Source organism: Bactrocera neohumeralis, chromosome 6, assembly GCF_024586455.1.
Source record: "Bactrocera neohumeralis isolate Rockhampton chromosome 6, APGP_CSIRO_Bneo_wtdbg2-racon-allhic-juicebox.fasta_v2, whole genome shotgun sequence".
Classification (NCBI taxonomy): Eukaryota; Metazoa; Arthropoda; class Insecta; order Diptera; family Tephritidae; genus Bactrocera; species Bactrocera neohumeralis.
The window spans coordinates 80182856-80205314 of record NC_065923.1 but is presented as its reverse complement, the minus strand read 5'-3'; the positions used below and the strand labels follow the sequence as shown (position 1 = coordinate 80205314).

At 34.9% G+C, this 22459-nt stretch overlaps 1 protein-coding gene across 5 annotated transcripts in view; it reads left to right on the top strand.

Moving 5' to 3' along the window:
• LOC126761499 (uncharacterized) overlaps positions 1–22459 on the top strand; it is a 116878-nt gene that overhangs the window by 5362 nt on the left and 89057 nt on the right. For all 5 annotated transcript variants that reach the window (XM_050477766.1, XM_050477765.1, XM_050477764.1 and 2 more), the window contains exon 2: positions 6652–7865. The gene's annotated coding sequence lies outside the window, so the exon portion shown is untranslated. The remainder of the gene's footprint in view (positions 1–6651; positions 7866–22459) is intronic.

Here is a 22459-nt window from a genome sequence, read left to right as displayed (position 1 = left end):
TTTTCACCTGACTGCAAAACCAACAAATTCTAATTTCAACATCATTATCTCGGCAGAAAATCGACACCAATTCTAATTTGAGTGCCACTACGGCTGGAAAAAACGCCACGTACCCACAGAGTGCCAAGCATTCGGTTCAAAAACGCAACTAAGCTACGTAGCGGTGAAATGTAAACGTAAAAATAAAAAGTAAAAAATATATCTAAGCCCAAGTAGGGGCGCCACCGCGCACTTTTGTTGCCACTGCACGCCAAGCACATGGAGCCACTAGGCGTATGAGTTACTAATGAGCAACACGAGTGTGTGCTGGCTTACCGCACCGCGCTGACTGACGGACTGACTGACTGTTGACTCGCAGCGGTAGCCGCAGCGACTTTGTAATGAATGTGTGTGCGTATGTGTGCGCTGATGTCGTGACGCGTTACTTTGCGGTTGCCTGCGACGGTTCGTCGAGTTCATGGCAAGCCACAACTAATACATGGTGCTACATGCTGTTTGTTGTTATTGTTGGAATAGTTATTTAAATTTTTTTCGAGTAAAGTTACTGTGAGACCTATATTACTACGAAAAATTACGAATTACACGCGAGCATTGCATGTGTTCGTCACGAAAGTTTAGCTTTCAAAGCCAAAAAGTAAAAAAAACAGAAAAAAAATAAAAATATAAAAATAAAAATAAAAATAAAAAAAAGATTACAACAAAATTATATTCAACAACACAGTCAAAGCTGTGTGTGGCAAAGGGTTCGTACAATACCAACAACAGAAATTAAAATAACTGTAAACGCATGGTTACCACCGCGGCAGGGTGCAGCGACCACAAACTCAAGCACAAAACTAAAATGCGAGCTGAAAACGCGGTCGCTTGCTTGGGAAATGTACACCCACTGTCATCCTTTTCATTTAACTTGCTGTTTGTCTGTCTCTGTGCCAGCCCGCGGTGAGGCAACACTGCTGCGTTGCTAACAACAATTGACTCGCTGCTCTTTGGCCATGCATATTGGCTGGCATTACTGTTGTATGTAATACAGCAGGCGCCAGTCAAGTTGTCGGCCAACGGCTGCAACAATAACGGTATATGAATTTTTATAGTGCGCAATGAATATTCTAATATTCCAAATAAGAGCTTAGAGCGCTTGCTTATTAAAATGCAAAATAATGGTAGTTATAAATTGAATATCAAATTATTGAATTCGGAATTAAATAGGATAACTGAAGGATTCTTTAAAATTTTTTATTACCAGCCAACCTGCTACGGCAACTTGCTTAGTAAATTTAAGTCATATTAAATTTAAATATATAAGTATATGAGGTACTACAATTTTGGAAATTGAAAGACTTGAAGTATGTTTGCAGTTTAAAATATTTGAAAGAGGTTGCCACCTATTAAAAATTCCCTATATAATTGTCTAAAAATTGTGATACCTGAAATTAGATTGAAATAAAAAAAATTTGTCTAAATATTTTTAAAATAGTTGCCACCTACTTTTTATTTAAAAAATTAAGAAAAAAAATTATATACGTATGTATGGACTATATGAGTTCCAAACTGAGGTCTCGGAAAGCAGTTAGCTGAAATTTTTTTAGGGGAGAGTTGCTTACAATTTAGAAATTTCAGGATTTATTAAAAAAAATATAATTATCAGAAAAGTGTATATATTACTCTCAAACTATTGTTTACATAAGATAGCTGATTTTTTTTTAAAAGAGTTGCCAATTTATTTTATCATAAGAATTTATTTAAAACAAAAAATAATTTTATTTAAAAAATAATAAAAAGAAAAGTAATAAAAGGGTTTAAAAAAAGGGTCTAATTTTAACGAAGGGTTGCCAACTTAAAAAAATTTAAAAAACTTATTTCCACAAAATTTATCAAGATAATTAAATTACAGGTATCAAACTGAAGCTTGAATTGAAGGATTTTAATTTAGGGTTGCCTTCTATTTACAAAAGTTTTTCAACAAATTTTTAAATGCTAAATAACTTTTAGCAAGATTTTTATCGAATTGAAGATGATACCGGAATCGTAAGCCGAAAGTAGATTCAACAAGGTTGCCACCAGCTAAAAATTAAAAACATTTTTTAGGTTTTGAGATTTTTCACAATTTTGATACGAAATTGCCTTAAAATTAAAGTATTTTCTAAAATAGTTATAAAGGTTTATGAAAGGTTATGGCTCAAACTGAAAAAAGTTTATGAAGGCTCATAGTTCAAAATTTTTTTGTTAGGGCTGTCGCATATTGAATTATAAAATTTTTTGAAGGGTTTTAGTTCAAACATGTTTTCCTAGGGTTGCCACATTTCAAATTATAAAAGTTTTCGAAGGTTTCAGTTTTTTATTATGGTCACCATGTTTCATATTAAAAATGGTTTCAATTTTTGTTTGCTTAGGGTTACCACATTTCATATTATAAACTTTAGTAAACTTTTAAGAAGGCTTATACATTAAAAATGTTCTGTAAGGGCTACCGCATTTTATATTATAAAAGTTAAAAAAGGTTTTAGTTCAAAATTTTTTGTTTGGGCTACCACTTTTCAAAAACAAATTTTGGTATCAGTATATAGTACTCAAACTTTTTCACTGAATGAGTATCCCAACTCTCCATGGAGCAAAGGTTTCATCAATCTCAAATAATTTATTTTATAGCCTTCCTTGAAGAGCGGTCTTAAATTCATGACGTTGGCCAATTACAGTGATAAATGTTTTATCTATTAATTGGCATTACCCTTGTCAAATCTAACGGCATTATTTAATTCCTAAGTACTTTATTTTCTTTAATATATTCATTACTGTAACAATTTGCATAGTTTTATGTTTAGTTTTATGTTTTAGCAGCCTGAGGAGGTCTCCAAAGCCTTCTACTAAGAAATATTACTGGGTACTCACTACACAGTGAATAAAGAAATAAATCTATTGCAGACAATATTTTATTTGTAAGAGACAAGATAAATGCCTGTTAAAGAAACCATAATTCAGCTGCGACCACAATTAGATCAATAAAACAATTTTCTTTCTTTAGCGCTTAGTTACAGTTACACGTACTTGTAACCACCAGTAGCTAAATATGAGATGCAACAATAAAATGCCACAGTATTGCGGTTTACTCAGACAAACTATGACTAAGTGCTGTAACAAAAATAGCTGCAGGTACGATGGGCTTAGCCAAACGGCGGCATATAATCGTTTATGTTCCTGTACATGTACGGGCAAATACGTGAATTCTCTTTGCAACTTTGTTAGCTCAGCTCATTTGGAGCAATGAAGTAGGTGCTAATATTTTCAGTAGGGATCAATGTAGCTTATTGAAACTAAAGTCAACCCCAATATACTGAAATACATATATCTATGAGGGCGTAAATTGTTATATTTTAACTCTATATCTATCTCTTGGAAATGGTATTTTGCACAGGTGCTTTTTACCACAAGAAGCTGATAATTTTTTGGAATCACAGCTGTCGGACCACTATAGCATATAGCTGCCATACAAACTGACCAATCAAAATTACATCTTTGTATGAACAGCTTTCTTATCTGACGAGATATCTTCCTACAATTTTGCATGGATCATTGTTGAAAGTAAAGGCATAATCTCTGCGGAAATTGTTTAGATTGGACCACTATAACATATAGTTGTCATAGGAACTAACCGAACAAAATTTAATCTTTGTATGGAAAACTTTCGTATTTGATAAGATATCTTGACGAAATTGGACAGGGGGTATTGTTCAAAACATGGGCATAATCTCCGCAGAAATCATTCATATCGAACTACTCTAGCATATAGCTGCCATACAAAGTGACCGATCAAGATTAAATTCTTGTACGGAAACTTTTTTCAGTTGGCTTGTTGTTATGGTTGTTATGGGTACTAAATGGCGGCTGACTGAATAAAATTTAACTATCTGGGTATGCCTGGTAGAATTTATGACAAGTTCTGCAATAAGCCTGAGGCGAAATAAAATAAAAATTTTTATATACAAATTTCCGTACATAACTTTTCAAAGTACCAAAAAAGAAAACGAAAACCAACAACACCTAGTAATAGAATTTTCGTAGAAATTATTTCTAAGTGAATTATGTGCAAAACAATTGAAGCAAAAACCGTGAAATACAATTGCGATTTCACAAATGAGTAGCTGCGCGCGCCTAGGGATCGTCGATAGGGTAAAAACAAAACGCCGAAAGCGCGAAAAAAGCAGAGAGGAACACATAGCGAACTCTTGCGTGAGCAAATTTTGATTTTTCAAGCGAGAGCAAGGGAGCAACTCGCTAGCAAAGGTATAAAGACACAACAGCTGATGAGATGAGATAATTCCTTGCGCATCTGTAAGCAGTTGAGGCGACCGCAACGGCACGCCAACAACCTGTACAAAAGAAAATTGAAAAGGAAATTAAAAAATATATGCAGACACATAAATACAAGCACGCACATTGCCGCGCTCTTACACCAACATACTGCTTTCTATACACGGTCACGCTTAGCTAGCGCCGTTATGTTTTTTTTCGCTGTAGTTGTTTGCTGCTAAAAGCAAATATGCGTTCACATGTCAACAAAGAAATTGAAACAAACAAAATTGTACATTAACGACAAACATAAGTGTCACACACTCACACGCACACGTGCAGAGCAGCGCGCCAGCGGCCTGCCACCTGCATGCGCCGTTGTCATCAACCGCCCGCAAACCACCGCCAACTGCCGCGCCCAGCATTATTTCGGTTTGGCATTTTGGCGACTACACTAACAAATGCATTATGTGCTTGTACTCACGGCGCGGTGCGTGTTTGGCTGGGTTTCGTGATTTGTTGTTGTCTTTCTACAATTTATTTTTCTGCTTCCTCTTCGCTTTTTGTCACATTACTTTGTCTAATTTCTTCGCTGGCTATTCGCTGTGTTTGCTTTGTCTTGCTTGTGTTTGTATAGCGCGGCATTTATGCCGTCGTTGTCTGTCAAGGCGTCAATGGCAGCGCACAACGTCACGGCATTGCCAACATTGTGACTAAACGCCACTCTTTTGCCGCTTTCTTGTATTCTTAAGGTTATATATATGTATATATAGAAGCACATACAAATATACTTGTGTTCCTATATATACCACTTTGCCCCGCAAATGTCTCTGACTTGAGTCTGAGGTCTCTCAGTTTGTGCTGCCAACTGCCACTGGCGAATTCGTGAAAAATGCGGACTTGAAAACGACCCTAATGCATGCATATCCTGTGTAAAATAAATTTCATGTATAGGCATTTAGTATATGCTATTGCACTTATGTCGGTGTCACATACCTATACATATGTATATTTATAAATTTTTTCATAATGTGTTTGTTCCTTTTCTTTCGTTTATTATGAAAATTTGCTAAAAAATCTTATTCTTCCTCGCCTCTCTCTCGAATTGTTTTATTGTTGTGGTTGCTTTTGTAATTTTGTTTTTGTCTTGATTTTGCATTGGCATTGCTTTTATAAATGATTTTTATGCAGTCTAGCCACAATTGAATTGTTTGAGTTATTTATTTGGGTTACTAACGGAAAATAACCCATTTGTATGCAAACATTAGGGCCTACAGAATCAAATTTGCACATCAATTTATATGAAGTTGTATATACATACATACATATGTAAGCATGAAAGTTCGAATAAAACCGATTATGGTCTGCTTAGCCAGCTAGGGCATCAGGCATATCGAGGCTTTATACGTTGTCGTACCTGATGCTCCAAAGATCTAGGCCTTTAAATGTCGTGGTTCTATAAAGGTTTTAACCTGCCATATTCTGTCTTCCAACTAACGCCTCAACAATTTGCCTGAGATATGCAGATATTTTAAAATTTTCCTCTAATGCTTCAACCATGTTTTTAATGATTAATTTTTGTTCTTGAGTTTTTAATGATTGAATTTCTTGAGCCAGTAAATAAGGCGAATAGAACTAAACGTTATGAAAGCTGAGAATTATTAAAGAAAAGCTCCTGCTAGCTGGCGCTGGTAACGAAATTATACAAAATTATTATTTTCTATTGAATTTAGCTTATAACGAATTTTTGTGGCATAGAATACATAATACACAGACATTTAACTCTTAAACGCAATAAAATACCGGCTTTTTTAGTTCTAAACTTTTTAAGCTTTTAGTAATTGAACAAAATAGCCATTAATGCGACCCTAGTGACCTAAATATATGACAGAGTTAGTTTGTCGCACAAAAAGGAAGGATTGAATAAAAAATTATTAATTTTGGAAGTTCTTTCGAAGTAAGTGCTTGCAGTGTCAGTTGGCAAAAGTTCACCGGCCATAAATGTCAAAAACATATTTTTACTGTGACAGCTGATTTGACAGCCATCCCGCTAGGACATATTGTATGAATAAAAAAATTATAATAATTGAATTTATGGCTACAAGTTTTTATCAATGCAGATATAAAATTATAATAAAATCAATCTTATTTTGCTTTTGATGAGTATTTTCTATATTATTATTATTTCCAATATTATTCTCTACAAAAACTATAACATCTCACTTTTTTAATAAATAGCAATGTATGTAATTTAAAATTTTAAACTTTTAAAGTGCAACAACAACCAACCAACCCAAAAATATATTCACTTTCGGGTTTAAAAAACACAAAATTATTATAATTACAATAACTCAAGTTATTTTATAGCAATATAAAAAACAAAAAAAAAATAAATGAAATTTTTTGAAGTAAAAAAAATGTAATTTTAAAATATAAATAATACATAAATACCCTCATATAAATAGTGCAGCCAAAATGCCGTAAATAAATCTCCATGCCTACTGAAGTATGCCTTCGAGTTAGTCAGTGAAGCAACCGACAAAAGAAAAGCAAATCGAAAGAAAGTGAAAAATGAATTGTGCAGAAAGCTATGTGTGAGCAGTGAAGCAGTGCACATTGAATATCGTGAGGAAGTGCTAAAGAATATCCTTCAAAACAACGACGAAAAGTGTAAAATAGTTATTACCCGAAAAAGGTGGAGACCAACAAACACGTCAAGAAAACATTTTATGACAAGAAGGAAAGCAATAAAATAGGAAATAAATACGGTATACGACACGCACACATATGCATGTAAATATGTATTAATATAACGGCATATAAGCCATGTTTCATTTTGTACCGTGTCCCGTGTGAGTGGTCAGTGTATATATGTACATATGTATATATGTAAGCAGCGTACAAACGACCAGCTGTCAAAGCGCATTTTTCAACACAACTCAACGCAACGCAACTGAACTCATTGAAATTGTTTATTTTTTTATGTTAAACGCGGCTGTTGTTGTCAAGTGTCCTTTAAACGTAAGGACATAACAACAGCAACGACGTCAGTGCGACAGCGCGTGCTCGTTCGTTCATTCGTGACTGCTGTATGTGTTCGTGTGTGCGGCTTATCGTCTGTAGTCACGCGTGCGTGTAGCGTATACATTGCTGCAGGCAAATTAAGTCAACTAGCAATACAACTGCATAAATAGTGTAACACCAACAACAATAGCAACAATATTTAATATTTTTTTATAATAATATGCAGCAGTAGGCAAAGGAGCCTGAAGTGGAGGTAAACAGTGTTGCCGCTGCAGGACATTAAGCCCTTTGCTGGCGCAGCTCTAGTGTCCAACTAGCCTCGCTCGCACGGCACGATACAGTGTGGCCTTAACAGCAGCTTCAGCAGCGGTGACTCAAACGCAAGCTTTGCGTGTGTGTATGTGTGTCGGTGTTGGCTTCGAAATTAGCTTGCAACGCTGGCATTATACAAGCGCGTGTCAACTGCCAATACAACGTAACTGCTAACTGTAAATTCAAGGCGGCAGCTGTTGAAATTCGTGGAGGCAGGCAACAGTGCCGTACAACAACAATTGCTGGTATGTAGCGAAATATTTTAATTTACGCTTAATTATATAAAATTATAGCAACTGCAGGGATTGTTGAAGGGCAACTCATTTACTTTTTTGCCAGTCATATTTTTATAAAATTTGGTACAACACATATATAAATTTTTTAATTACCAAAACCTTGAAATGTACAGTAATTACTTTGATTGCCACAATTAATGAAATGTTAAGCAACTAAATTATATATACATTAGGGAGTGTAAGGAAAAATAAATTTTTTTGCCTCGGTACTCTAAAAAATAGGTTCTTGGACACCCCTAAGAAAGCCTTTCCAAGTACGAGCTCTTAATTGTAACCGAAAGGTCCTCCGCCTCGCAATTTTATATTTGTTCTTATTATCAGCTAGAAAAATTCATAGCTCGCTTCCAACTGCTTGAAAAACTATTTCGTTTCAACGGTTTTATGGAAAATTTAATGCTCTACAGAAATAGTTTTCAACGATTTTTCGCAAACCTAACCATTTAAAAGATATTAGCGGTTGTAGATTGATTATTTTAAAGCATGTTTTTCATAGCACTTCTATAACTCATTGTGAAAAAATTTATTATGAATCGGAAACACACAGAGTTTTGTAGGAAATTTACCGCAAATTTTAATGAAAATCAACTTAATATGCATTAGTTGCGTTGTCTTCTGAAATTCTTTTAAGAAGATTTAAACAAAAAATTAAAGAATATTGCTTTAATTCAGGGAGCAATCAGGCATTGCAAGAATCAAAAAAATTCGTTTTAATGCAAAAATTCCCAAAATTATATCTGTAATTCTATTTTTTTTGTTCTCACGAAAATTGTTTACTTCCAAAAGCAAGTGCCAAAAAATCACGTCATTATTCTCAAATAATTCACAGCGAAAGATCAACGTATTTATGTGCTTATAAGCTGCCAAAGGTTCATACATATATACAGATTATATGCACATACATACATACATATATTGTATATAGCTGCGAGTGCCTTCCAAAACGAAATGAATTTCTAAATATAAAGTGAAAGCTGTGACCGGCTTTTAGTGAAGCACTTGACAGCTCTTATGCTGTGTTACGGTACATTTGAATATATGGATACGTATGTATATAATAAATATATACATATATATATACTTATAAATATATATATCATAATGCAGATGCTTGCAAAAATATTTATTAATGCCGAAAATGTGCTACGTAATCGTTTATAGAAATATATTCGAAATATGCTAAATCCTAAACTGAGAAATATATATGTCAAATGAAATTCTAAAATATTTGACAATTTAATATGTGCCGTTGGCCAAGTTCATGGCATAATGTGTATACTAAGGACAAAATTTCCTTATTTGCTTGTTATTTCTGGATACTTATATCTGTAGTCTTGTACATTATCAGCTGTTTGTTACATTTTAGGCCACGGTAGTGCTCTGCAATTTGTTAGAACACAGATAGTATGTATAATCTGAGTATAATAAAATGTAGTCAATAAAATACACGTATATAGTCTCTAATTTGCTTCTCATTAACTAAATTTAATAATAGTGAACGTTTTTGAGTCCATTAGCTGATGCAATTAAGATGTTAATTGACTCAATTTAGTATATTAAAACTCTCTAAAAATATTTTTTTCTTTCAATTAGAAAATTGTATGCAAAATTATTTAAATAAGAAAATATTTGAGTCAATTAGCTGAGGCAATTTAAATGTTAATTGACTCAATTTAATTAACTCTTTTTTCTTCAGTTTAAGTAAGTAACCAAATTAACTATTATAAATACAAAAATTTCTGAGTCAATTAGTTGAGGCGATTAAGGTGTTAATGGACACAATTGGCTCAAGTTAGTATTTTAGAACACTATGTAGAAATCTTTATTTTCTTTCAATTAAAAAATAGTTATATTTTAAGTCAATTACAACGTTAATTTATTCAATTTAGTTCAAACAACTAGTATTTTCAAATTATCTAAAAAAAGTTGTAAAATAATTAATTAATTAACTAAATTTTTTTATGTCAACTAAATGTCCAAATTAACTAAATATAAATATTTCTAGGTTAATTAGGTGAGGCAATTAAGATAATAATCGACTCAATTTAGCTCAAATAATTAATATTTTAAATGCGTTATTTGCTTGCAATTAAAAAATAAATATATTTTGATTCATTTAGCTGAAACAATTAATATCTAATATACTCAATTTCTTCAATTGAAGTAAATTTCCAAATTAACTGAATGTAAAAATTTCTGAGTCAATTAAAATGTTAATTTAGCTAAAACAATTAGTGTTTTACAACTCTATAAACAGAAATAATTTAAAAATATATTTTTTTGAGTCAATTAACTGAGGCAATTAAGATGTCAATTTCAGCTCAAAAATACTAGTTGAGTAATTAGCTAATTGCTCTATTATAACTTAAAATGCACACATTTAGTGGCTTAACTGCTAAAACTTCCTTAATTGAACAATCATTTTCGAATCAATTAACACCAGTTAATTGCATTACAATTTTGTAACCTAACTTATACCCTAAACCTTCATTAGATGAACGAGCTCCAAAAAGTTTATAAATATACTAATTTATGTTCGTGTTCAAGTACTCAAGTACAAAAAATTGGCTCCCAAACAAATCAATGGCATGTACGCACATAATTATCGCGCTGTTGTCATGCTATTAAGATTTATTTATTTGCCGCTATTCAATTTTACTGCCGCCTTTGCAGCGCGTCCAAAAGTCTGCCGATAAGTTGGTCTGTTCGTTTGGCCTTCGGTCTGACTGTCGCATCGCTGATTTGTTTGTATTTTGTTTAGTGTTTTTATGATTCTTGGCAACTCTTCTAGTTTGCGTATAAATATAAATAGAAATGGTGGTTTGGCTGTTTGGCGAATTTTCTTAGCATCTACGATTCGCTCTTTGTGTTACGCGTGCTGAGTATAAAATGTTTATGGATCAATATTGTTTAACACGCTTTTGTTTTAAATTTTGCCATTAATCAAAATTTAATTTAGTGATCAAAATTTATAAATGGGTGTAGTGCAACAGTTGAGCTACCATACTCAATACCTACTCCTGCGTCCTCAATGAATACCCTAAGGAACGAGTAAAATACAATAACCAATACGTCTGGATCTCAGAGTGATGGCTAGGAGAGAGGGAGTCTTGATGGGAACATTTCGAAGTAGTTGGTTTAAGGGCTCAGCAGCGTTTTGTGTATGTAGGCAGACGTCTGTCTCGCTAAACGTGAATAACGTAACGTTCGCTCCGGTTATGGTTGCGCCGCTGGGTTTGGGACGCGCCACATAAAAATGTAATTCCAATTAAAGGAACACGAATGTCTGGGATATTGACCTCCTCAAACGTTGACATTCACAGCAAACTCAACAAGGAACATGATCTATGGATATGCCCCTGAAATGTTCAGACCCTCTATATACAAGGTGTCGCTATTCAGTTGGTGAATGTCCTCGAAAACTACAGAGCTGATATTCCCGCACTCCAGGAAATGCGATGGATAGGACAGGCCATGAGACGCTGCTCAAATGTGGGGTAGAATTTTTGGTTGTTGGCCGGAAGCTTTACTACCTTATCTCCCGATTCACACCGATGAGTGAAAGGATAGCTACAATCCGCATCAAAGACAAACAGCAAATTTTACGAACGCTTGGAGGAAGCGTATGAGAAATATATCCGCCATAAGCTGCACATTCGACGCTATGTCTAAATTTGGTATCCCTACGAAACCCACACGGTTATGCAGAATGATGTGAAACGAAACCATCGGCTCCGTCAAAATCGGTAAGGATAAGAGGAAAGGAAGAAAACCTATTATAAAAATTCTTTTCACACCTCGGTGAAAATTTTTAAAATTAAACTAACGATTCGCACCTTAGTTTACTATGAAGCTACCACCTTAAACTCAAATCAAAGCCGAATATACATGCGAACGTTTTCAATTTCTCAACTGCATGCGAAATCCTGCTATTAATAACAAAAATATGAATCCTTTGAACCGTTCCACAAACAGTGTACTCAATTTCTATTTTGGCAATTTTGAAACTGTCATCAACAGAGCCGCGCCTATGTGTTCGACGGCATGCATTCGCGTGGGCAATCGCTAGCAGCTAATAAAAGCAAACCACATGTGTGACTGCAGAGCGCTGATATGCGGTGGAGGCCTATGGCGGTGGCTTGGGGTGACGTCAAAGCAGCGTGAAAGTGAAAATCTTTGAAAAGACTTTCACTCAATTTCGGGTTTTTTCGGCGTTACCACTGCAGCGCCACAGCTGCAGACGTAATTTAAGGCGCTCTAACGTACGAACTGTAAATTGCTTAGGTTCACACACACAATCACACAGCCCTGCACATATACAAGCAAGCGCAGCTTATGGCTGATGCCCTAACCTGCCACAGCGACAGGTGCCATATGTGCTGTGGCGCAAAAGGGGGTTGCCGGCAGTGCAAATATTGACAGAAGCAAAAGCCGCTGCTGTCGCCAACGTCACCGTCGCCGTCTCTATCGTCAACACCAACGCCGCGTGCTGTTATTATGTGAAAAATGCGCCGTGTGCCACACAATTCCGACTTACTGCGCTTGTGGGGGCGTATTGCCTGTTCAAATGTAATATATGTGCTGCATAACGCCTCAAAGTATGCCAAGGGGCAAATGAAAACAAACGAGTAGCAACAAAAACAAATAAACAAGCAAATATGAACTGGTGAATTGGTGATTTGTTGAACTGAGCTTTGCCAACCTGCAAACATTTGAGCCTAGGCGCAGGGCGGCGTATTTTTATTTTCTGGTTTTTTGGGCTGTTTTTATGAGTGCAATTCGCTGATAGGAGAAACCGGACTGTGAAAAATGCGCTGCTTATTGCTTGCTGCAACGGCACATTATTTTTAGTTATTTGTATGGTTTTCATTTTTGTGGATTCCTCTTTTTAAATTGCAACTTTTCGTTTTCTTCATTTACTGTTAATTTAACTTTGAAAATTCCGAAAGAAAATGATTTGTAGAGCGCAAGTGCTGTGGTTGATACCATAAGGCCACATTATAAGCCTCCAAACACGGCTTAGCTACGATTTGGTCAAATTTGGAATTGATTTTCTAGTGATAACGCAAAGTCTTCCGAACTTCCTCAATATCGATCAAACAAGTCATAAAGCTTTTATAAAAGCTTCAAAACGTTTTCTGTTCTGAAGAAATAACTCTGGTTTGTCGTGTTTGTCATAGTTTCTGACATTGGAGGTACGCTAAGATTCCCAACATTTCGCAAATTATTATTATTATACCCGGAGCAGAGTATATTAAGTTTCTACTGATCAAAAGTAAATGTCGAAGACCCAGCAATACATATATAAATGGTCAAAGCGACGAGCTGAATTAGTTCTTCTACCTCTCCGTATCTACATATATATGTATATGCGAACTAGTCCCTCAGTTTTTAAGATATCGATATGGAATTCTGCACACGTTGTTTTCTCCCCAAGAAGCTACTCATTTGTAGGAATAGCTGATATCGGATCACTATAGCATATAGCTGTCATACGAACTGACCAATCAAAATTAAATGCTTGTATGAAAAACTTTTTTTTTTAAGAGCTATCTTCACGAAGTTTGGCATATATTATTGTTCAACACAATGCTGCAATCTCTAAAGATATTGCTTAGATCGAACCACTACAGCATATAGCTGCAATACAAGCTGACCATTCAAAATCGATATTAAGATCTTCTTATACCCTTTATGCTATAAAAAATGCACCTGTAAAGGGTACTAGCGTTTCGGTGCAGCTGAAGTCAACATTTTTTATTTTTAATCAAAACCAATGAGTAAAAAATCGTGATCGAGAGGGTCTGAAAAACACCCAGGAAATGACTCAACACCAAACCCCCTAGAGGACACGAAGTTTAACGCCATGAAAATGTATTGGTAACAATTAGAAAAGTTCTAAGTGGAATTCGGCACCTACATTGGTTGTGGCGGTCGTTGAAGCATCGATAGTTATCATATATTTAGCCATACAGATTCTCTTTACAATGAATTTCTTGTCAAAACCTTAAAGAGTTGAAAAAATTTCCAGTGTTTCACGAAAACATGCAAGCTATTGACGACTTTAAACAAAATAGCCAAAATATTCCCACAAAAGCGCCCCATGCACTTAAAAAGATCGAAAATATGAACAACCTTACGTACGACACGGCGTATGAGCAACCTCATATATGAGCCTTAAAACGCGCACACCTCAAATTTCTTACACGTAACGCAAACAGAAAAGCGAAATTTCACAAACACGCGTAACGAAGAAAACCAGCAGAGGCGGCAGCACAGATTTACCGTAAAATTGCAGTTTTCCTGCCTTATCGGCATGACTGAGGGCGCCGCCACAAGCGAAAAGTGTCGCACACAGCAGAAGCACAATGGCTGCAGCTGCACACATACATATATGTGATGTTGCTGGTTGTTGCAACGGCACTTCGTGTCGTCACATAAAATATGACAATGACACTTGCGCCGCTGCCGCACAATTGCTGCTGGCTGACCTGTATGCCGCCGAGTTAATGTGATTGCTTGTGTGAGTGGCATTATGCATGTATGTGTGTTAAAACAAATAACTTTATTCATGCGCACACATGCCAGCAGTTTAATGTAGCGTTTGCGGTTGGCTCACATTTTCATGCGCTTTACTTAACATCCACTGCTGGCTCGACTCTGTTCGGCGCGACATCTTGGCACACTTATAATACAAATATTGCTTGCTCCTTGAGCTGGAATAAATTGCAACTAGCATAAAGATGCACAGCAGATATGAGGGCCTAATGGCCAGCATTGCCACTGTAACACATTGTATGTATGCAGTCAGTTGTTTGTGGGTTTTTGCGCCTAAAATTAAGTAGTCAGTGTGCAGTGCTTTTTTCGCTCGCCTTTGTCGGGTGTCTGGCTCCATTTATGTGATTTAATATCAGCTTTGGATTGTAGTTGTAACAATTTGTAGTCATTTGCCATTCAGCTGGGCACTGGTTTGGCAAAGGCTGTATGATTTAGTTGGCAAGCGTGTGACTTGTGTAATTGCTGTGAATTTGCTACGTATACGTCATGGTGCACGCTAAGTAAATCATAACGTTCCATTTATTTAGTTAAAATAAAAAGAACCTTTAAGTTTGGCTAAACCGAGTCTATAATACCCTTCACAGGTGCACTTTTTATACCAAGTAAGTGTATAAAAGGATCTTTATCTTGAGTTTTAAAGGTCAGTATGATAAATATATACTATAGTGATGCGACCTGAACAATTTCTTCAGAAATTATTGCATTGCCTCGAATAATAACACATGATGAATTTCATGAAGATATCTCATGAAATAAAAAAGTTTGCCATACAAGAACTGGAATTTTATCGCTCAGTTTGTATGGCAGATACAAGCTATAGTGATCCGATCTGAACAATTTCTTTGGAGATTGCATTTATGGCTGAGATAATAACTCATGCCAAATTTCGTGAAGATATCTCGTAAAATGAAGAAGTTTTCCATACAAATACTTATTTCCGATCGTTGACTTTGTATGACAGCTCTATGCAATAGAAGCCTGATCTTAACTTTTTCTTCGGAGATTGCACTACAATCTGAGGCAATAACTCATGCCAAATTTCATGAAATGAAATGAAAAAAGTGAAATGAAAAAGTTTTCCATACAAGCACTTGCTTTCGATCAGTCAGTTTGTATGACAGCTACATGTTCTTGTGGTCCAGTATCGGCAGTTCCAACAAATCAACAGCATTTCGAGGTTAAAGAAACGTGTGCGAAATTTCAGAACGATATCTTAAAAACTGAAAGATTATACAGCTCTTCAGGCTGATCAATTATGTATCTGAGACCTCCATCGTCACTAAGTATAGCTTTAACACAAATGCAACATCCAAGCAGTTTACATGAATGAAAGCAGCTTACATGTACCTATTAGTAGGCGTGTAAGTCCTTAGAGAAATATACTTGTATGCTTTAATAATAACATTCCATATCAAGGGGCACTCACTGCGACAAGCATTCAATATTTAGTGGCACGACACTTGTACACAAGCCGCAAGCGCAATAGCCGACAGATAGCAACGGCTGTGCACAAGCAGCTTAAACGGCATTAAGTGGCAAGGCAGAGACCACACATTTACAAACAAACACACACACGCAAGTGCATTAACACAACGACATATCGATGAGTTGCTGCGATCGACAGTAGCGCCGCTCTTATGCGGTCACATTAATTATTCACGATGCACATGCAGTGATGCTGATGTAGGGAAGCCAGCACTTGGCGTGACAACAACATATGCGCAGACATGCCGAGAGCTACAAAAATATTTGTGTATGCATGTAAGTGTTATATATGCAAAAATATCAACCAAGTGGACCGACGTGGCATGCTCTTAGAAAGCATTGATTTGGTTGCTAACGCTGAAAGGGAGACTTATTAAGAAAATTATGGCTCCTAAGCTGCATTAAAGACAAAATACATGCTACTAAAACTAGTCTTCGATTATTTTAGCTCTAATTGCATACCAAATAATGCTATGCTGCCTCGATTAGTGCTAGTATCCTGCCTCGGAATGTCTGGGTACAACATAAAACATATGTATAATATATATGTATGTGTGTATGTATATATGTATTTGCGCGCCTTTCCGTCGCCACACTCATTGGTATTTTCGATTGCTGTCGCTTGGAATTTATTATCTATTAAAGCTGTCGCTGGCAGTCATTGCTGAAATTCTCGTAAAACTTTTAACGGAAGCTGTGTCACAGTGCTTCCGGCTAGCGTGATAATATATATGCATATACACACATACATATATACATACGCATGCATATACATTCACAGACATGTGAAAGTTCATTTATTCAAGCATTGCGTGCAATTTCTGTGCATAGCTGTTGCAGCAGTTAACTCTAAGCCACCGTTTGAAATGCACTGTGTCTCTCTCCATTAGTGTCTGTACTATTTTCATACAACTTCAGTACCTATAAAAATAGCTTTGTACGAGTATTTGCTTGTATGCGTGTTCTATTACAATTATTTCTTCCCCTGTTTAGTATAGTATTTCAGTGTACTTGACCTACTTTCTGATTTTTAAATACTTTGGATTAATTTCCTTTAAACAACTTGCTCTGTATTGAGTTTGTATGGACTTTGTCGTAATTAGATGAGTGGACGAATGACTGGTCGACGAAAAGCAGAGTGTATTTATTTGAGAAAGAAATATCATGAGCATAAATGTTTGGTGTTTATGTTTATTTTTAAGACTTTTGTAGTTTAAGTAAAATAATTTTTGAATAATGTATTGGCGGTTGAAACTTAGAGTAAAGACAAGATGCCCGTTGGTCCCAAAGTTATTTTTATACACCGAGTAGCGTATATTAAGTTTGCCACGAAGTTTATAGCAACTTGGAAAAAAAGTCGGAGACCAAATAAAATATATACATAAAAATGATAAGTGTGACAAGCTGCGCCGATTTGACCATGTTCGTCTGTACATACCTGTACTAATCGCTCAGTTTTTGAGATATCGTCCTGAAATTTTCCACACATCCTTTTTTCTCCAAGAAGCTGTTCAATTGTCGGAATCGTCTATATTGTATCATTAAAGCATATAGTTCCATATAACCTACAAAACTACTTACATGTCACAAGTGTATAAAAACACCCAAGAATTAAATTTCCTTCAGATATCTCAAAAACTAACATAAAAATTTTCTAATACCAAAAAAAAACATCGCCTTATAAATGGCTTGCTCGAATACGAATACTTCTCTTAGGCGAAGTTGTTCAGAATGACCCGTACAACATATCCCACATATGCGATGTTTTAGTAAAAAGAAAATCTACCCGTTCTCATGTACATACAGACAGAAATGTATTATAAACAAATGTAAATCATAAATATACATTTCAATTAATATGATTATAAACTCACCCTTTTTAAACTTGTCTTGGGTATATTACACGCCGCGCTTTATTTTATAAGAACACTATCGCACCTAATACCCGACACACACGACGTAAGCCCACCGCATGAAGTACCATACAGCTTATTACATTCGCACATACACTAAGATACACACTTACGAACAAACCCGAACACGCAATTAAGGAATTTGCACCACATACTCGAACTTTCGACGAATTTAACACACTACGACTTTCACGACACTATTTTTTGCCTTCAATAACAATTTTAACTTTAAATTAAATAAAAAACAAACCAACACTTTAAATAAATACTTTTCACTAATTTTATCAAATATTCGCAACATCAGTCAAGAATTACGTGTGTTCACTCTCATTACCACTTGTAACTAAATATTTTTACTGTTACATTGCATTCCTCAATTGGAATAATTCAGCCGATTTTCCCTTAATTTCGCATTCCATAAATTCCGGAAAATTCGAAACTCTTCTAAAATCGGTCACAACTCTTCATCATTAACCATTATTATATGCATAATAAGTTGAAGGTCAACTTCGAACACTAAAAAATTCACAACAACAATGCAAACAATCATAGTGTCACTCATTTGCATTTCTCAATGATGAGCACGCAGCTTAAGTCACGCATGTACGAACATATGAGTGTGTGTATGCGAGCGCTTTGCACAGCATTGACATGCAGGTGTAATACAGTTGAATGTAAGAGCGCATAGTTGATAAAGAGAGCATAGCTGATAAAGAGGGCTTTGATGCGATGCGTGCAAGCGGTCTGCGCAGCGTTGATGTGTGAACAGGTGTGACTGTTACATGTAAGTAAGAGCGCACAGCTGAAGAGAGCTTAGAAAACGCAAATGAAATGAAGTGAATTGGAAATGCAAGGGTGCTGGAAGTATTGCTGAGCAGGCGAACGCATCCTAGCGTCTTGGGAAGAAGTGTTAAGAGAAAAATAATGTAGAGAAGTTAAGAATGAGCTGGCAAATTTACATGCGTGTTAGGCATACGCATTATCTAAATATTTAAGTATTATTTGTTGTAAAATAAGATTACATGCAAGGAAAAGAAATTTAATTGTTTTGCAAAGAAAGAGAGTGTATACCGCATTCGATTTACATACCGAGAGAACACATAAGAAAAATTTTATAGCAGAATGTATGAAAAACCTTTTCATTTGACAAGATATCGTCACGAAATTTGGTATTGATTATTATCTGGGCAGTGGTGCAATCTCCGAAGGAATCGTTCAGATCGGATGACTATAGCATATAGCTGCCATACAAACTGATCTATCAAAATTCAACCTTTGTATAGAAAACTTGTTTATCGCATGATACTTTTTGAACTTTTTCGTTAATTCTTCTATTTTCAAAGCAAATAAAAGCACCACTTTGGAAAAATTGTATTCTAATGACAGATAACAGACATTAAGTCTAAGTTCTTCACTAAAGCCAAAATGAATCAGTGCTTCCGCAATCGTTTTATGCGCTAATCGTAACTTGCAAAGGAAGATGAAACGCGGCATGTGTTATCACAAGCTTAATATCCCATATGATTGCATATATTTTTTGTTATTTTTGTTATTGTAACTGATTTTATTGCCGCACGTACGCACGACTAATGAAGCTGAATTTATAGCCTACACACCAAAGCGCTTATCACGTAAGACATGTGCCGCGAAGAATGCCCACCACCGCACAGAAAACATAAAAAATCACAACCGAACTTGGGTAAATCGTAAAAATGTTTACAAGCAAAAACAAATTCCTTAACAAAATAGCGAAGAGGAGAAAGTATATCGAAGGCGTACGACAGGGACAAGGGCGACAAAAGGTGCCGCAAACGCATATTATTAAAAACAGAAGGACATAAGGGCATAGTCCCACGGCGCGCCGCAATGACACAAAGACAGTTATGTAGAAATACAGTTATCTAGGTTTGTCATATATAAACATATAGATATTCGCAGCAATGTGTTTATTAGGTTGGAACATAAAACCAAATGTGTTCCGAAATATTTACAAGCAAACAAATGGTGGAGCAAGCCTGTGCTGTTGTCTTTCTAAGTATGTAACAGTGTGCGTAACAGCAGGCCACAATTGAGCAGCGTGCGCCGAAAGCTCTTAAATTGACACACTTATACATACATATTTGTCTGCAAAAACAATAGAAAAAAATATTTTACAGGCAAAAGCGTGCAGGCAATTTATAACACCATTGAGACCCTTACGGTTTTTTTGTTTCTTAGAGGCACATTTTCGTCCTGTGCTTTTTGCTTGATGACAAATTGAATCCCATAAGAAAACACTTTGCCGCCTTAAATGCGCAGATTTTCTTCAAGAGGAGCGCGTAATTTAAGGAATTGATATTGCCCGCGAAAAGATGATGACAATGATCAGAGAGGATAATAATGACATACCGAAAATTTTAAAGTGTAATCTCAAGAACATTTTAGATAAAAGAATAGCACAGAGAAATTTGTATGGGAGGCCTGCAATATAAAACTTAGCACAAGTTAAAAGTTACGGTATGAGAAGGGGATATACGAGCTAGAGCTATGGGTACCAACTAATATAGCAAAAATTTTTGTAAACTCAGTCAATTATATGAGAACTATACAAATAGAAAATATTCCGAAAAGTCCTTTAGTAATTTTTTGAAACAGAGTTGCCAACTATCTAAAAAAATATAACAAAAGTACTGAGGAATGCTGAGAAATATGCTAAACAGATTTTTTAAATTTTTTAATCAACATAAAAATTCAAAAGAAAATATTTTTAAACAAATTTTTTAACAGTGTTGCCACCTATAGCCAAATAAACAACCTTTCAAAGGTTTCATTTGGAAAATTATTTAGAGTGCTAATTAATTCCAATACATATTTAGAGTTGCCACAATTTAAAGAATTTAAAATTATAAGAAAATGTTACAAAATTAGTTTAAATATTTTTAAACGGATTTTTTTGGTTTTTAAATTTGTCTTTAAAAAAGTAAATTTTTTTAACTTAACTTGGTCCAAATGGTAGGATTCCAAAATACTGTTACTTAATAGGCGATTTTGAAATGAAAAATTTTTTTAGCGTTACCACCTTTTAAAATTTTCGAAATTGTGCAAAATATTACAAAATGTGAGAATATATAGTTAACTTATAAATGAACTGCCACAACCAAACAAAATATATCTTGAGGCATTCAAAACTTCACACACAGGAGTGAAGTAAAAAAAAAAAACACAAGACAAAATAAAAAATAAAAAAACAACGCAAAACAAAACAAAAAAAACACAAAAACAACGCAAATTATCGAAAAAATATAACAAAAATATCAGCAAATCCTACAAAACTGCTTGAAATCACCAAAATGTAATACCAAATCAAAAACAGATAAATAATACCACAAAAATTGCATATACGAAATATGTGTTTATGTATTTGTTGTTGTATGTCAACCAAAGCAGCTGCGATTGCAGCCACTAAGTAGGAAGTGCATTTTCTGCATAGCAGAAATAACGGCGTTAAGCAAATGTGCATTTAGTTAAATGCATGAATAATATTGACAAAATCAAAAGGCAACAATAACAACAAAACATATGTGTAAACAAGCAATAATATGCGGCGCTACTATGTCAGACACGCTAGCAATGGCAGAGGGCAGCCAATTTCATTCAGCAAACGGCAGAGAATTCAAGGAAGGCTTGTTACTTTGAGTGGCAATGCTGTGTTTGTTGTTGCTCTTAATCTAACAAATATGTATTGCATATATTTACATATATTCGAATACAAAATCAAAGCATCTGCACTTTTGCTAGTAAAACTCTTGTATTTTTATTTGCTTGAATATACTTTGTTGTTGCAACGGGCTAAAAACAGCAACGAGTGCCAACAAATTCAGCATGTCATTAGCGATTTGTCGGGCGCGCCAACGAATGCAGTTATGCAAATATATGCACATGAGCTAATACTTTGTAGATATATGTACATATGTATGCACATGTACATTATTATATACATATTTATATATATATATTAAAAATATATACTAGCAACATGCTTCCTATATGCGCAAAATTGGCGCTGCAACACCATTAATCTTGAACTTTTTTTTGCATTTTTTGTATATATGCGATTCTTTGTGGCAAGTAGCAGAAGTAGAAGAATTTCAGCCACCCGCAAGCAGGAATTGTTGTGTAGTGAATGTCACAGTCAACAATGCCATTTGTTAGTCAAATATTTTTACACAGTTATTTAGCATTGCGATGTACAACAAGGGCTCACATGTGTAGTATATGCAAATAACCATATGAATGGCATATTTGAATGGATGTAGTACATAAATGTATGTGTATGCATTTTTAAGGGAAAAGAATATAAAATTTGATATACATGGGTATCTTATGTATATTTAAATAATATATAATCAAATTTAAAAATTTTCAAAATTTCCAGTCCCTTTCAAAATTTCAAAACTTTAATTATTTTTAATTTTTTTTTTATTTAAAAAACTAAAAAAAAAAAAAAAAAATCTACTGTAGGATTTCAAATTATATTACAAATTATTATTCCTGAAATTACAAAATTTTTTTATTTCACAATTTTTCAAAAATTTTAATTTTTTCATTTTC